The following is a 17,468-nucleotide window of genomic DNA, read 5'->3' as shown; positions in this document are numbered from 1 at the left end:
GCTTTACTATTTATCAAAATAGAATCTAAGCCTTACTATTACCCAACGTTTCACAGATTTATTTGATTATTGACTCTATTCTAAATGCATCAGAAAATATATTCAGATCACATATAGTGCTAATTTGAGAGAAAATAGTTTCCATCAACTACTTCATGTGCCAAGGAATTATTATAATGGTGACAGTTTAGTAGCATAAATTCATACCCATAAACGTGAGTTAAAGAAAGAAGTTTCCAGCTTGAAAATCAAAGAGGAATGTGTGTTGTTTTCCAATTCACCAAAAACCACTAGAATTCACTGAGATAAATAAGTTACTTTCAACTAAAGATTCTGAAGTAATACAGATGGAGATAGTGAAGCATGAAAGCAGATTTAAAACCACCTAAAACAAACAAGGGTCTTATTTTTCTACTCTTCTCACCCATCAACAACACCTGCACACTCCTATCTACTCTGCAACTTCCGCTGCTTTCCCTTAGGATTCTGGTGGGGAAAAAAATCATAATGGATCCCTTTGTCTTTTACGTGTCTGAAGTAAGAAATATACATCAATTAATTGAAAGAAAATGTAAACAAAAATTGATTAGTGGTCAAAACACATCTAAATTCTTTTCTTGCACTAGTATGAAAGGAAGAGCTAAAATTTCTACATTACTCTTCTACGAAGAGTACTAGAAGATTTACTCTTCTACATTGAACAATTAAAAAATAAAATATATGAAATTATGAACTTTGGACCACAGGCGTAGCAGGAAGATAATCTTTGAGAGAACAAAAACAAAAGGAAGCAAGCTGTTTGATGGCTCCAGGATACTATGTAGAGAGCATTTCCAGAAATGTGAGTTAAGAGACTCGTTTCAGGTTTCAAAGAGGCCAAGGCATGTAGGATTTGCAAGGTAGAGGGTCTAGAAGAGAGGAGAGGGAGAGAGAGAGAGATCTGGAGATAGGTAGAGGTTTCCCTCAGGAAACTTGAGTTTGATCAGCACATGCACAAGCTGGGGAAAGAACCACTGGAAAGGAGCTAACTGATCAATCCTCAGAGTTCACGCAGGGATAGGAATAGTTTGTTCTCACTAAACAAAGTAGAAAGGCCTTCAAAGGCATGTGACACTGAGGAGATTCTCAGAAAAATACTGCCTCAGTTATGAGGTCATATTGAAACTATAGTGTTCTGGATCTACCTAGCATAACAAACCTCAAAAGAACAGAACTGTTTCCAACTAACTTAGCTGCAGGCAGAACAATATTTAAAAATATATAAAGACACACAAAAATTGTAGCACTCAATCACAAAATTCACAATGACTCGCACAAAAAACAATTACCATCCATGTAAAGAGGTCAGACAAATAAAACCCATAATGAGAAGAAAAATTAACCAGTAGAAACAGAACAAAAAAGACATGAATAGTAGGGTAGTAGACAAGGAAATTAAAACCAGCGTTATAAATATACTATATATGTGTAAAAAGATAGGTGAAAGTATGAATATAAAAAAGAGAGTCATATCCAATATAAAAATGGCCAAAATGAACTTCTAGACATTAAAAAAAATGTCTTACATGAAAAATACATTGGATGGGATTTATAGTAGATTACACGTTGCAAAGAAAAAATTAGTGAAATTGAAGACATATCAATAGAAACTATGCAAGATGAAACACAAACAGAAAATATAATTTATAAATGTACCCTGCTAATTAAGATGTTAATAAAAGGGAAATCTGGATGTGGCGTTTATGAGAACTCTCTGTACTATCTTCACAACTTTTCTGCACGTTTAAAACTATCTAAACTGTTTAGAATAAAGTTTTTTTTTTTAAAAAATTGAATGGAAGACCAGTGGAGCTGAGGGACAACATCAAGCAGCCTATATTAACGTAATTAGAGTCCCAGGAGAGAAGAGAGCAGTGGCAAAGGCGGGAAAAAATATTTGAAGAAGTAATGGTCGAAATCTTTTCAAATTTGATGAAGCTACAAATGTACGTATTCAAAAAGTTCATCAAAGCCCAGTGAAGAAACATGAAGAAAACCACTCCCAGATGCATCATAATCAAATTGCTTAAGTAGCCTCCAGTCCAAGTGCCAAGAAGAATGTCATTTAATTTTGCTCATTTTCTGCACATCCATTCATAAACTGACCTCTGACTTCCTCTCCGGACTCATATTTTGCCACAACATCACATGCTGCTGTCTAGCTATTCTATATGACTAGGATTTCCCTAGTCATATAGGGAGACTTTATGGTCTCACATACCTATTTCTGCATTAAATGGTTTTCCTGTTCTTATGCAGTCCAGGACCATCTATTTGTTTTTAAACATTCTGTTCAAATGTCACTTCTTCCTCCCTGTCTCCTTCTTCTCTATTGTCTTCCCTGAGCTCCTTCTGTGTGCTCTGTAGGTGCTGAGAAAATGCTTGTTGAATGAATGAATGATTGAATGAAAAGCTGGGTAGATAAATGGAGTTCTTTAAGCCTTAAAACAAGGAAAAAAGAAACAGTAGTTGAGAAAGAGTTAGATTATAGATCTATGCCAGTCCCTTGGTGCAAACTCCTTCTTGGAATTCCTTAAGGATCTCCTTTGGACTAGTGGGTGACTATTCTAGTTTATAGTGTAATAGGAAAAGATAAATTCTTATGGAGAGTGCTTTCTCAGGCTTCTCCCACACAGAGTTTCATCTTTCTGATGGATCATATGGTGAGAATGGAGGCATTTTCTTGCAATTTCTTCAGTTTCTGCGGAGGAATCTACACACAAACACATATTCACATGCACATAGGATTCAGCAGCCATGGAGACCTTGAGAACAGAGTGTAACCAGGTCTCATTGATATTATAGTTTTAACAATCTAGACTTCATGTAATAATAACAATAGTGACAATCACTATTTATTTTGTAACCAACCTTATACTAGGGACCAGGGCCAGGAGGAGGGTGAGACAAATGAAGCTTCTTGCCTCTGCACAAAATTTAAGGAGACACTCAAAATCTCAGTATTCAAGATAAATATATTTCAATGCATTATTTTTTAAAAAAAAAATAAAAACTAATGCCCAAATCCATGATGAACCAAATATTAAATTTTAAATAGAAACAGAATTAGTATTACCAATTTTTTTCTTTTCCCTCAGTCCCCAGTATGTCTCAGAATGATACTTTTGCTGGTTCTGTTAAGTGTTATGGTTGGCAAGAAAAAAAGAAAACTGTGCCAACAGACATTAATTGAAATCCCATTTTAAATGTATACTTGTTATTTTGGGGAAGAGTTACTACATCTTTTGACACACTCTCCTTTGTAGCATCAAGGTGGAAGTAAATTCCACATCAGAGTCAATATTCACAGTAAGATCATAGTTGTATAGTCCATACAAAGATCAGAATGGTTATAAACTCTTGTCTGGCTCTGAGTTTCCTTAAGGAAACCAATTCTCTCTCTGGATCTTAATTTTCTAATCTTTTAAATAGTTAGAAATAGTACTTTGCAAAAAACAAAACAACAAAAAACACAAACAAAAACTCCACTGCATTTACTTCAGAGGGTTACTGCACTGTAAAAGAAAAAGAAAAAAAATTACTTTACCTGAATTTTAGTCACATCAAATGTAAGTGTTCTTAATTCAAAGTTAAGATGGATTTGCCAGAAAAAAGTTCTGACATTAGACAACTTACCGATCTTGAGGCAAATACTTGCAGAAATGTAGCTCTGCTTAACTGAGCGTGTGCAAAAATCTCTGACAGTCAGAGTTACACAACTTCAGTGCAGTGCGTTGAACGGAACTAGAAGGAATACTGTACATCCAGACTTACGCACCCCTTTGAGCCAGACTGCACATCTGTGGAGTGTGATATACATCAGACCAACAGAAGGGACAGCTGAATCAGAAATGAATTGATTGATTTTGAACAAACACACCAGGAATTTCACAATAGACTCAAATAGTACAGGTAGCCCAGCTTGCTCAAGTTGTTACCTGATAGCTAACTTTTCTATGTCACTTTGTAGTCTACAAAACGTTTTCACAAACAACCCCTTTGAGCCTCCTGGCTCAAATATAAGAACTCATGTAAAGAATGTAAGCATTGACATCATATGCTACAGGAAGAAAACTGAGACCTGAAGTGGACTTGTTCAGTTTCACACAGTGAGTAAGAACTGGAGGTAGCTCCTGAAGCTATCTGGCCTAAAATTCAGTGATTTTTCTGCTGTGTAGCCTTCTTTCCATTGCACTATCCTATGCAGAGTGGAAAGAACATCAAAATACTCTTTATTTTTCTGTTACATCAGTATATGTTGGTAATGCCTTGCCTTTTTTCTTTTTTAACTTTTATTTTTTAATTTATTATTTTGAAATAATCTCAAAGTTATAGGAAAATTACAAGTATAACACAAATAAATTGTTTTTTTCTTTACCATTTGAAAGACTTGTTTACCTGATGCCCCATCACCCCCCAAATACTTTAGTGTGTGGATGAGGTTTATTTATTTTTGTGTTTGTGTGAGGAAGAGGGACCCTGAACTAACATCTGTTGCCAATCTTCCTCTTTGTGCTTGAGGAAGATTGTCCCTGTGCTAACATCTGTGCCAATCTTCCTCTATTTTTTATGTGGGATGTGCCACAGCATGGCCTGATGAGCGGGTTTAGGTCCATGCCCAGGATCCGAACCCGCAAACCCCAGGCTGTCAAAGCAGAGCACATGAACTTAACCACTATGCCATCGGGCTGGCCCCTACTTTAGTGTGTTTTTAAAACAACAATATTTTTCCTACGGAGCACAATACAACCATTGAAACTGAGAAGTAAACATTGACATATTACCATCATTTACTCAACCAAGTTGAATTCAAGATATCATCTAAATTTTACCAACTGATCCATAATTGTTCTTAATGGCAAAAGGATCCAATTCAGAATCCTGTGGTGCATTGAATCTTTTAGTCCCCTGCATTATGAAACCATATCTCAGTCTTTCTGGCTTTTGTAACATTGTCTCTTCATAGATACAGGCCAGATATTTCATAGACTGTCCTTCAGTTTGAGTTTGTGTGACATTTACTCACAATTAGATTCAGGTCATGCATTTTAGGAATATTACAGAAGTAATTATGTTCTTCTCATTACATCTTATTAGATTGCCCAGGATTTCAATTTGTCATATTACTGGTAATGTTAACTTTGATCACTTGATTAAAGTGATGTCTACCATGTTTCTCCACCATACAAACTTTCAGTTTACTCATTTATTTTTGTATATCATTATGAATGATGATTCCCTATTTTATTCAATGGGCTGTAACCCATTAACATCATTATTTAATTTGTTACTCATTTCTCCTAGATTTGGCCAGTAGAAACTCTCCAAGTTGCCTTCTGTGTTCTTTTGGCATGTACCCCCATCCTTTGAACTTTTTGTTGTTTTCTGGTACAATTCTGTTCTAGGCTGATGTTGTCCCTTCCTGCCCTACCTCTGGAGTAAGACTTTTCTCCAAGGAGTACTAGTTTTTCTAGAGGAGAATAGCATTTAGAAACCAAGATCTTATTACTATTGAGATGTCCCTGCTTCCAGGCTTTCTCAATGGAAAAAGAAAACACATACATCAACACATACACACATTTACATCTCTATTTATTTTTATACTGAAAACCATGAGTTCACACAAACATCTTCAATTTCAATATATTACCATAGTGTTCACTAGTTTTCTCCCTTTCTATACAGTCATGCACCGCTTAATGATGGAGATCCATTCTAAGTGTGTCCTTAGGCTATTTTGTTGTGGTGTGAACATTATAGAGTGTACTTACACAAACCTGGATGATATAGCCTACTACACACCTAGGCTATGCGGTACTAATCTTATGGGTCCACCATTGTATATGTGGTCTGTTGTTGACCCAAATGTTGTTATGCAGCACATGACTGTATTTGTAATTTCCTTCTCTGATGGTAAGAAACCCAATTCCCATGATCCCTAACTAATTTATTTATTTGGTCAATTCTCCTCAATGCTGCTGCCAACCTCTTCATGCACAGATGCCTTCTCACTCTACTTGGGCTCTAACACCTTGCACCAGGCTGCACTGCTCCCCACCACATGTGAATGCCCTCCTCTCCCCACCTTTGCTCCAACTCTCTGAGTGGGATTGCTCCATAATGGAAATCCTCCTCACTCCACTCTACTCACTCCACTGATGGTCCAATACCTCCTGATAAAATGGTCTCCCAGGTGGAGATATTCCTGGCTAGGATTATGACACCCCTGCTGGACAGTCATCCTTGTAGATACCCTCTTGAACCCCTTTGGGCTCGCACACTCAATGAGGAGATACACTTCCTGGAGACACCTTCCTCATACTCTTCATGATCTGATTCTCCATGCCAAGTTTTTCTCTGCTACACACACTGGGATGTCCTCCTCAGGCCACTCAAACACTGACGCCCTGCATTGGGTTAACCTTTCCTCACCCCATTTGGGTTCTAACACCCTGTGCTACACCACTTTGTACCTCCTCCCTTGTACATGCCTTTCTCACCTCACTTCAACCCTGAGACCTCCTCACTGACTCCCACCTCCCAGTGGATACTCTCCTAATCCCTCTTGGTATCCAACATTCCACCCAGTGCCACTCTTTACCTACCACATGAACACCCTTCTCACCCTGCTTTCATAAAAAATCCTATAACTAGCTGTACTTCCTGTGGATACTTCCTTACAAGGCTTTGGTTCTGACATCCCACATCAAGCTGCCACCTCAGTGGGTGTTCCTCAGCAGGCTTGGATTCTGATCCCCTTCACTGGGCCACCTTCCCTTGGAATATCCACCTTACCCATGCTGACTCCAACACCACACTCTGAGCACTGTGGCCCTGCCACTGGCATGGGCACCCACTGTCCTCAGCCCCCACTCGTGGCTGGTGGACTGAATTTTTCATGAAGAGAACAGGAAATGGAAGAGGAAAAGTAAAGCGTTGTCTTTAAACATAGACAGGATGACTTTCCCTTACCATTACCCTCTTTGTTTTTCAATAGGCATTTTTATTCAGAAAACTGATTTGCATGTTCTTTCATCCTGATCAAATGTGATAATCTCAGCTTGTTTGCTAAGTCATATCCAGGAAACAATGTAAATAAACTAAGTGCAGGAACCATATTCTGTAATACATCAACAATATATGCACACGTAGAGAAATATATTTTAAAAGATGCCTTTGAAAGAATACTTTTTATGACACCAAATGATTGAAAACCATTTCCATGGTGTTAATTCATGTGATAGAATAATTTCTCATTTCAGTAATTAATTAGAAGAGTGTTGTTTTAATTGGACATGATTGTCCTTATAAAGGAGCAAAAACCAAATGGCTTTTTGTTTTATTAGAAAAAAATAGTTCTCATCACAAGAAAAATAATTTGTAACTATGCATCATGATGGATGTTAACTAGACTTATTGTGTTGATCATTTTGCAATATATACAAATATTGAATCATTATGTTGTACACTTAAAACTAATATAATGTTATATGTCAATTATATCTCAATAAAAAGAGAAAAAAATAAAGAAAAAAGAATACTAAAACAAAAAGGAAAAGAATAGGATAAACAATAGGAAAAAAAGATTTGAAGTTGTAACATAAGCAGGAAATTATTTTGACAGCATATTTTATAAGGAAAAGTATGTTTGAAATATGTTGGCCCAGTTGTTCTTTTTCAGTACCTTATGTGGTTTTTATTTTTAGACTCTTTCTTTATTGAGTATGCTCTTGGTGTTTGAAATTTACTATAGTGTGTATATATGTGCACATGTGTGTATGTACCTTACTTTAAGGAAACTGAGTATATGTGAGAGACACAGATCTCAGAGTGAAGACCTAAAGTATGGTTGGTTGCAAAGTCTGATGTATCGTTATGGCTCATGGGGCAGGATCACCTAGGATCATTTTTGGGATGATCCATAGCAACTAAGTAGACGGTGCTCTTAGGTTTTTTGTATACCTGCCACTTGTACCCCAATTATATATGACTTAATTTGTTGTGGCCCAAGAAATACATTTTACATATGAACATCCAGATTTACCTAAAACATAAATTTATGAGTTTTTGTTAATTTTAAAATTGCTATATATATGGTTCTCCTAAGTAATAAACTTCCTTTTGACACTTCATAAGAATCAGCTTACTCTGATCCAAACTTTGACCATAGTTATCTCCCGCTGTCTCTTCTTGCTTTGATTGCCATCTGGCCAGACTTCTCTAGGTCTCAGCCAATCCTCTTAACTTGGTCGACTTAAAAAGGTCTGTCAACTCTAGCACCTGTCAGATCCTCCTGGCCCATGTCTGGTGGGTCTTCCCCATGAAGCTTCCCTTGAGGGACAAAGGAGTAGAAACTCTTGGTGCTGGTTGTACTTCTTATTAATGTCAAGTGAAGCTGAGTAGGATTTTTCCTGTTTTCGCAAAAGTGTGACCCAAGCAGAGGAGACAGTATAATGAAGAATTGTGAGAGGAGATGAGCCCTTGGGGCCATTGGAGGAAAATGTTCCCCTTTCTAAAGCCAAATGAATGGGTTCTCAAGAATGGGTGCCTGAAAGAATTTTCATCTCCAGTGGCAGTCTACATAGCCAGTGTACTTGCCATCCTGCTCTTGTACTACTCAGGCAGTCAGAGAAAATCAGAAAGAAATGACAGATCTAAGAAAAAGGGAGCTGAGTGAAGCTGCTTGCCTTCCACCATTTTGCAATGTCTGCTGAATAGACAGAAGGGACATAATCAGTAAGAGGCTCTGGGATAGACTGATACTGGTGGGAAATGAGTGATGTGGAATAGGTCTAGCCAGAGCCTTATCTCTGACGTTAGGGAACTGTGCTATTGAACACCCCTTTGGAAGGGATTCTTACTAACCAAAAGGTGTGCCTCCCAAGAAAGCCGGCATTTAGGTAACTGCAACATAGAAAGCAAGAGAAGCCAGTTTCAGTTATCCAGAGAAAAAACAGCAATCGACCTGACCAGGATTGCCACCTGTGATATTGTGATTTATAAGAAATACATATTTGGTCATCTAAATTACCAAATGAATAAATATTTATTTATTTTATTTCTTATATATATTTGGTCTTCATCCAGATCCAGGCTCACAGCTTCCAAAACCCTTGGAATTCCTTAAGTGCTGAGAGTGATAAAAAGTGTCTTTTGTTATGTTAATGAGATGACTTTGGAAAGCACCTAAAGATGGGGGCTGGTTGCAATGGAGCCAACCATATGTGGTTAGAGAGTTGGAACTTGCAGTCCTATCCCCAACCTCTGGGGAGGAGGGAGGCGCTGGAGATGGAGTTCAATCACCAGTGGTCAATAGTTTAATCAATCACACCTGTGTAATGAAGCCTCCATAAAAACCCAAAAGGATGGGGTTTGGAGGGCTTCTGGGTTGGTGAACACTTGAAGATGTGTGGAAAGTTGCCTGCCTAGAGAGGGCTTGGAAGCTCCATGCCCTTTCCTCATACCTTGTGCTATGCAGATCTTTCATCTGGCTGTTCCTGAGTTAATTCCTTTTATAATAAACCATTGTAATCTAGTAAGTAAAATGCTTCTCTGAGTTATGTGAGCCACTTTAGCAAATTAATCGAACCAGAAGAGGAAGTTGTGAGAACTGCTGACTTATAGCCAGGTGGTCAGAAGTTCAGGTAATGACTTGGGCTTGTGATTGGCATCCTGTGATGGAGGTGGTTATTGGAACCTCCAATCTATAGCCAGTTGGTCAGAAGCCCAGGTAACAGCCTGGGCTTGCAACTGGCATCTGAAATCGGAGGGAAGGCAGTCTTGTAGGACTGAACCCTTAATCTGTGGAATCTGATGCTATCTCTGGGTAGATAGTATCAGAATTGAGCTGAATTCTCCGACATGCTGCTGGTGTCCGGAGAATTCCTTGGTGCTGTGTGGGACACCACTCCCCACTTTGGAAATTGGGTCCAGGAACATAATTTACCACCTCTGCCAGTAAGTCAAGGAACATTCCCATTTTCCCTCTCCATTCCTTCTAGATAAGGAGGAAAGGGAGTGTGTAAATAGTGATTCTGTCAGCTCTTCCCTCTTCCTCCTCCTCCTTCAAAATACTAAAGCAATACGACATTTTACCTGGGATGATGGAAGGGAGAAAAAAATTTAAATCTAGTTTAATGTGCAAGATTTTTTTAATAATGGGACAGGATATCAAATACTGAAATGAAACTCTCCTAATTACTGAGAAATGATTATAAATTTATTGAAAATTCCAAGATATTAAGGGACTCACTACATAGCAGTGTTTGTATAAATAAAATTGTTATATGTTTATATCATCAAAAGTTGAATTTCATAATTAACTGACTATACTAGTTAAAAAGTTCACTTACACTTTTTGAATTTCAGAGTTGAAAGCATGACTTTAAATTTAGACAGCTAAAGTTTTAAGCAATGGAAATCCATGAAGGATAGCAAAGAGCTGACAAGGTGGAATTTTTTTTTTCCTTCTGCCTTCAGTCAGTAGAGAAGAAAAAGGGCTTTACGGCTTGGATTTGAAGGTCAATGTTGTATGGTAAAAAGCCTTAACTGAACTTAGGATAGAAGGAGAACACTGAAGGAAGACCTATCTCAGGCATTAGGAGGTAGGAAATGACATTAAATGGCCAGAGCTGGATGAGGCAGGTCACAAACAGGGAAGAGAGGGATATGACAAACCTAAAGCCAAATGTCAAGGCAGAACAAGTTTCAGAATTAAGAAAACCTGAGGCACAGGATTTAGAGGTCTATAAGGCAATTACATTGAAATAGTGTGGAGACGTGTTTTCATTTCCCTGAATGGATATCTATGAGTGTCAAACCTGCTAATTAATGAGACTACAAAAGAGAACATGATGCAGTCAAATCCTGACCCCAAATTGCTTATAATCTGGAGAAACAGAAACATTCTGATATTCCCTCTCTCCCACCTGCCAATAAAAATGTTTTATAAACTTTTATATTACTAAAGTATTTCTGATTCTCTTAAAGTAATTTATTTTAAACAATTTTATTCCAAACTGAGTTTTTAATCTTTTTAATAGTTAAATTCTATCAAATCCTCATCATTACTGCAATGGTTTTTACAGTTAGTCAATCTAGACAGAATCAAGGCTAAGACTCAGAGAGCTGTAGCTATATGTGGAGGCTACCTGATTTTGTCTGTTCTGGACCACAGAATGCTGACTACCACAATCAGGCAGAGTTGGCATAGCCAAGGTTGCTAAACATAAGCATTCTACAGGCATTGATTAACTTGAGGATTTTTCAATAGGAACTATATATTGATAATTACATCTATCCAAACTCTAGGGATAGGAGAGATCTATAACTATTTCCCTTTGGATATACCCTTCAGTAAGGTCCTGATTTCAGCTTCACAAAGTATGTGTTCAGAGCTCTAATTGGGGAAGCAGTTAAAGGTTGCAATTCTGTACAGCTTTGGTTGGGCTATCTTTTCTCTCTGAAATGCCCCAGTTCTATTATTTCTCTTCTGATTCCCATATTGTTCTATGCTGTCATAGAGGAGACTTATTACGACTTGCAGATAACTTTTGGTTCTTACATTTGCATTTGTTCAAAATAACATTCTAAATGTTATTTTGCTTTGTACCACAAACTTCAAAATCTTAGTTGTTTTCTTTACTTATTATTGGGACAGGCTGAAGGTACTATCCTCTCTCTCTAGTTTAAACATGCTATCTGTACTCTATCTGCTACATACTTTCACCCTGCCACAATCACCATAAGATATCCTCCGGTGAAGGACTGTTTGACACAGTCTTGTGCAACTTAGTCGTTTGCAAGGTAGATTTCTTGCTGAAAACCAATGAATATGTGTATTTCCATTGAACGACCTTCTTTACATACTCAGCAATTGTAGGGTATCTTGCTGTATGCCTCTCAGATCCCTCCGTCAGGACCGAGACATTCATTCCTCCAGTAGTCATGAGTATCAGCTGCAGACGGCTCATAATTGGTTCACTTTGGAAATTACTCTCAGCCTAAGGGAACTGTCTCTCCCAAAGTTATGCTCATTCCTGGGGTCATTCAATGACTGGTACATGCAAATCTCTGAAGGCCTGGCCCTATTGTTTTAATTTAGGACAATTCTGAGGGGCCAACCTATTCCATAGATGCCCGTGGGACTGGCTGAGGTCTCTGTTGCATCTGCATCATAGTTCAACTTCTCCCTCTGTTCAGTCTTCTTCCCTTCACTTCCTTACAGATGTTGTTTCAATATGTTTTCCCTAGTACAGCTCCCACATGCAAAGTTATATAAGGAAGAGTTTCTTCATATGGAAACTCTCTCTTGTAACATAGAATTTAATACTTTGACAAGGACCCCAGGAAATGGGGCTAATATACTACTGGGTGGCTTGATAGGTTGGGAAAAGTGATTATCCTCACTAAATAAAGAGATAAAGAGATACTGGCAAACAGTGGGGAAAAAGGTAAAATGCTCACCAACATGGGAAATTAAAGTGCATATAGTACATAAATCTCTGAAACCCTTTGGGGACCCCTGAGTAAAATTAATTTAGCAAAGTGGTAAGGAATGTGTTAGTGAGGAGTGCACATGCATTGTAAATATCTGTGATGGGTATCCTCTGTAGGCTGTGAACGATTTTAAAAGATGATGTTATCTGATTGAAAGAAATGTTGTGGAATGCCCAATTAATAGAGGCCAGGTGGCAGGGCTTAATTGTCAGGAGAAAGATGAGTGAAGTTATTGAAATATGTGTCAAAGGCAGAGTGGAAGCCAGGGACTGGATCAGCCATCACTATGGTGATTGTTAATAGAACACAATGCTCCTGGGAATAAGCTCTATGGGCAGCCAGTTATGATGTTGCTTTATTTATAAAACAAAATAAAACAAACAGAATTCATGATGGTTTATCAGGAAGTCAAAAGAAGTAGCGCCAGTAAAAATTCATAATATCTTGCCCAGTTTCTCTACTCAAGTCAGTTTACAGACCAAGAACTCACAGACTGAATGGGAGGCTGGGTCTCCAGCACCCCGTAACATCATAGGAAATATGTAAAGTAATGATTCCTCCAGTTCTTCCCCAGAAGAGTCTATGATATTTACTCAGTAAACATGCCCTGGGACTATATGGCAGTGAGATAATAAATGAAGATAGTAAATGGATAATAAATGAATCTGATCCAGATTCATTTCATTCCGGTTTCACTTGTTCCACAGACATACCTGTTATTAATTTCCCAAGTCCCCAAACATGTAACTGAAACACATCTTACTTGTTAGTTGGTATAATCCTCTGTTCTGGTTACTATTGTGTGTAACAAATTATCCAAAAGCTTCATGACTTAAAATAAACATTTATTTTTCTCATGTTCCGTGGGTCAGGAATTCAGGCAGAGCTCAGCTGGGCAGTTCTTAGGACTTCTCTTGTTGGTGTGGTCTGATGTTGGCTGAGGCTGCAGCCATCTGAAGACTTAGCTGCATTAGGTATCCAAGATGGTTTACTCATCTGGATAGCAGTTGACGTTGGCTATTGGCTAAGAGGTCAGCTGAGGCTGTCATCTACAACAGTGCACGTTGACTCTCCAGCATGGTATTCTCAGGGTATTTGGACTTCTTTCATGGCAGCTGGTTCCCCCCAGAGCAAGCATCCCATGGGGAGCAGGTAGAAAGTGCAAGGCCTTTTCTGATCTAGCCCTGAAAGTCATATAGTATCACTCCCTCTGTATCCTATTTGTCAAATCAGATACAAACTACCAGAATTTAAAAGAGAGAGAATGAGAGGAGTGTGAAAGAATTTTGAAGCTATGTATTGAAATTGCCATACCCTCCCATTGATTCCTGGGAGTTAAGAGTTATAATGGGAAAAGCCAAAGGAAGTTCCTGGAACTGTCCCTTCAACATTATGGTCAAGGTAATAAATCAAAATTTTGAGTCACAACTTGGGAGGAATGGAAGAGATTAGTGTCACCCTTGGAGTCTTAAAAGATGCAAGAGTGATAGTCTCCATCACGTTCCCATTTAATTTACTAGTGTAGCCCCATCTGGATCCTAAAGTTTGATAATGGACTATCAGAAGTTTAACTAGGGAGAATCCCAATTGCTGTTTTTGTGGTGGAAGTGATTAGAGCACATTAGCATAACTTTAGGTATATGATATATTGTTATAATCTGAAGAAAACATTTTTTTAATTGATGTTTTAATAGTTTATAACATTGTGAAATTTTGGGTTGTACATTTTTGTTTGTCCATCACCATATATATGACTCCCTTCACCCCTTGTGCCCACCCCCCACCCCCATTGTCCCTAGTAACCACAATACAGTTTTCTCTGTCCATGTGTTGCTTTATATTCCACATATGAGTGACATCATACAGTGTTTGTCTTTCTCTTTCTGGCTTATTTCACTTAACATAATACCCTCCAGGCCCATACATGTTGTTGCAAATGGGATGATTTTGTCTTTTTTACGGCTGAGTAGTATTCCATTGTATATATATACCACATCTTCTTGATCCAGTCATCAGTCGAGGGACACTTAGGTTGCTTCCACTTCTTGGCTATAGTGAATAATGCTGCAATGAACACAGGGGTGCATAAGCCTCTTTGGATTGTTGATTTCAGGTTCATTCGATAGATTCCCAGTAGTGGGATAGCTGGATCATAGGGTATTTCTATTTTTAATTCTTTGAGGAATCTCCATCCCGTTAAGAAAACATTTTTTTCATCCCCCAGGAAGGTGAATCAGAGGCAATTGACATTCACGTGGAATGGACAAGAGTATATATTTAAGATGTTGCCTTGGGGTATGTTAACTCTCCTTCTCTCTATCATACTATAATCCAAAGAGACCAGGATCCTATGGACATTCTGTAGAATATTACAATATGGTGGGCATTGTGTTAGTTGGACACGATGAATGAGAACTAACATGTCGGCAACTTTGGTAAAAATCATGTAGTCAAGAAGGTAGGAGTTTAAAATCTTTGAAGATTTGGTAGCCAACCATATTAGTGAAGTGTTTACGGGTCCAGTGGACTAGAATATACCAAAATATATCATTCATAATAAAGGACAAATTATTGCAACTAGTCCCTCCCATCACTAAATAGGAAGCACAGCCCTTGTTTGGCCTCTTGAGGCTCTGGAGACAGCACATTCCATACTTGAGAATAGTGCTCTTACTAATTTAGTGGTGACACAGAAGCCAGCTTTGGATAAGGGGCTATGCAAAAAAGGACTTTGTAGCAGGTCTAAGCTATAGTATAAACTATAGTTCAAGAAGACTTGCCACTTGGGCCATATAACTCAGCAGACTCAAACTGTGGTTCCTCAGGCCAAATCTTGCCAGCTCTCTGTTGTTGTAAATAAAGTTTTATTGGAACACAGCACTGCCCATATGTTTACATATTGTCTACAGTTGCTTTCACACTGCACTGGCAGAATTGAGTACAGACAGGCAGCCCATACTTTGCATGGTTCCGATGTGCACAAATTTCAGTTACCACAGTTTAGTTAGATAACACCAATCTCCCAAGAACATGGTTCAAGTTTCAGTTACCATGGTACAGTAACTGTAACTACATAAAGCACAAACTTTGCTGCTAGCTTTTCAGTCCCCAAATCACTATGTGATGACAGATGCATATCACAATCAGTGACCAATCAGCAAATGAGTCTTGAGCATCAACTATTCAATTTACGCACAGACAGAAGTGTATGTTGTTGTGTCACCTCCTTGTTTCCCAGTGATAAACTCATGTGGTACTTTAAAAAATGGATAATTGAAAGAGAGATTTGGCCAAAAAAGATGAAGGTGCATCCAAGAAATAGAAAGTAACAATGCGTGAAGTGAAATTTGAGTATAACATAAATAGAGCTAGAGAAGCAATAGCTGATGATGAGAATGTTTACATTAGTGCTATTAGAGACACTCTGGATATACAGCCAGAGAAATTTGATGAAGGAGAACTTATTGACATAGAAAGTAAAGTGGCTGTGATGAAAAAGATGAAGAGGTCTCAGAGGAGGTGACGCTGGCAAAACCTTCACAATAAGGAAACTCTTGGAAATATTTCTTGACATTGGAAGAGCAAAGGATAAAATGTTGGAAGCTGATGCAAACTTGGAAAGAAGCATGGCAATTTACCAAGGCACAGAAAAGATGCCCACTCCACATATTTAGTTATGCAACAATGAGAAGAAAGCAAGCATTGTTCAAACTACTCCTAAGTTTTTTTAATCAATCTTTTGTTATTTTCAGATAATTGTAAATTCACATGCAGTGCTAAGAAATAATACAGAGAGATCTCATGTGCCCTTTCCCCAATGGTGACATCTTCCAAAACTGTAATACACTATCATAACCAGGATGACGTTTTTTTACAAAGAAATAAAACATTTTAATTCTCAAGACTTCCAGGGTTTGAAGTCACAGTGTATTAAATAAATATTAATTTTACCATTTTTTCAATTTCCTATACACTTACAATTGACTGTGACTATTTAATGTTTTGATAAAAATTTTGAAGGCTACTAAACAATCATAATTTTACTCAATTATTAAGCTTTCTTTGCATAGTTTCAGCTTGGGTAGTCATTTTTCTGGTCCTTTTCTACTTACCATGCAAAGCAAGGGACTTCCTGAAGTTCTGACAGAGAATGTATGACCCACAAAACCTAAACAATTTATTATCAGGCTCTTTACAGAAAAAATTTATCAATCCCTAGTCTTTGGTATTAGCAGACCCTTGATATATTCTGAATTATTCATATTTAGCAGGGCACATCATCTGACAAAATCCTAACGTTTTTACGAAAAAGCTATAGGAACTGCCAAGAAAATCACATCTTGAATATAAAGAAGCAACTACCTGAAGTTAAAGTGATTTGAAGTTATAAAACTTCTAGTATTAGAGAACATTACACTGTTCATTAAAACAAGATGGATTCTATTCATCGACTGAATGAATCGCATCTCTATTCACTCCACACACCTCAAACCAGAATATGTCTGGAGTTATTTTGTTTTTGCCCTTCCTGCCAGGTCTTTACACACACAAAAAAAAATGTGGTAAGATAAGAATTGCATGGTTCTGAGATTTCAAGACAGTTCTTTTAAACTTATTTTTTGATAATCTGTCTAGTTTAATAAAACTAATTACATTTTACATGTACAAGTGTGCTGAGATGGAAAGATTTATGTTTTCCTTACTTTGCCCATACAATATCGTCAACAAAAAGTTCATTTTATCTGCTTATATTAAGACATTGTGAGTAATTTTTAAAGTAAAACAAAATTCACTTTACAGAGCAGATTTTTTTATTAACTCTTTTTTTTTTTTTTTTTTGCTGAGGAAGACTCACTCTGAGCTAACATCTGTTGCCAATCTTCCTCTTTTTTGCCTGAGAAAGATTTGCCCTGAACTAACACCTGTGCCAA

The sequence above is a fragment of the Ceratotherium simum genome, chromosome 9, assembly GCF_057802395.1.
Source record: "Ceratotherium simum simum isolate JZ-2026a chromosome 9, ASM5780239v1, whole genome shotgun sequence".
NCBI classification, from domain to species: domain Eukaryota; kingdom Metazoa; phylum Chordata; class Mammalia; order Perissodactyla; family Rhinocerotidae; genus Ceratotherium; species Ceratotherium simum.
This window is presented reverse-complemented; position numbering follows the sequence as displayed.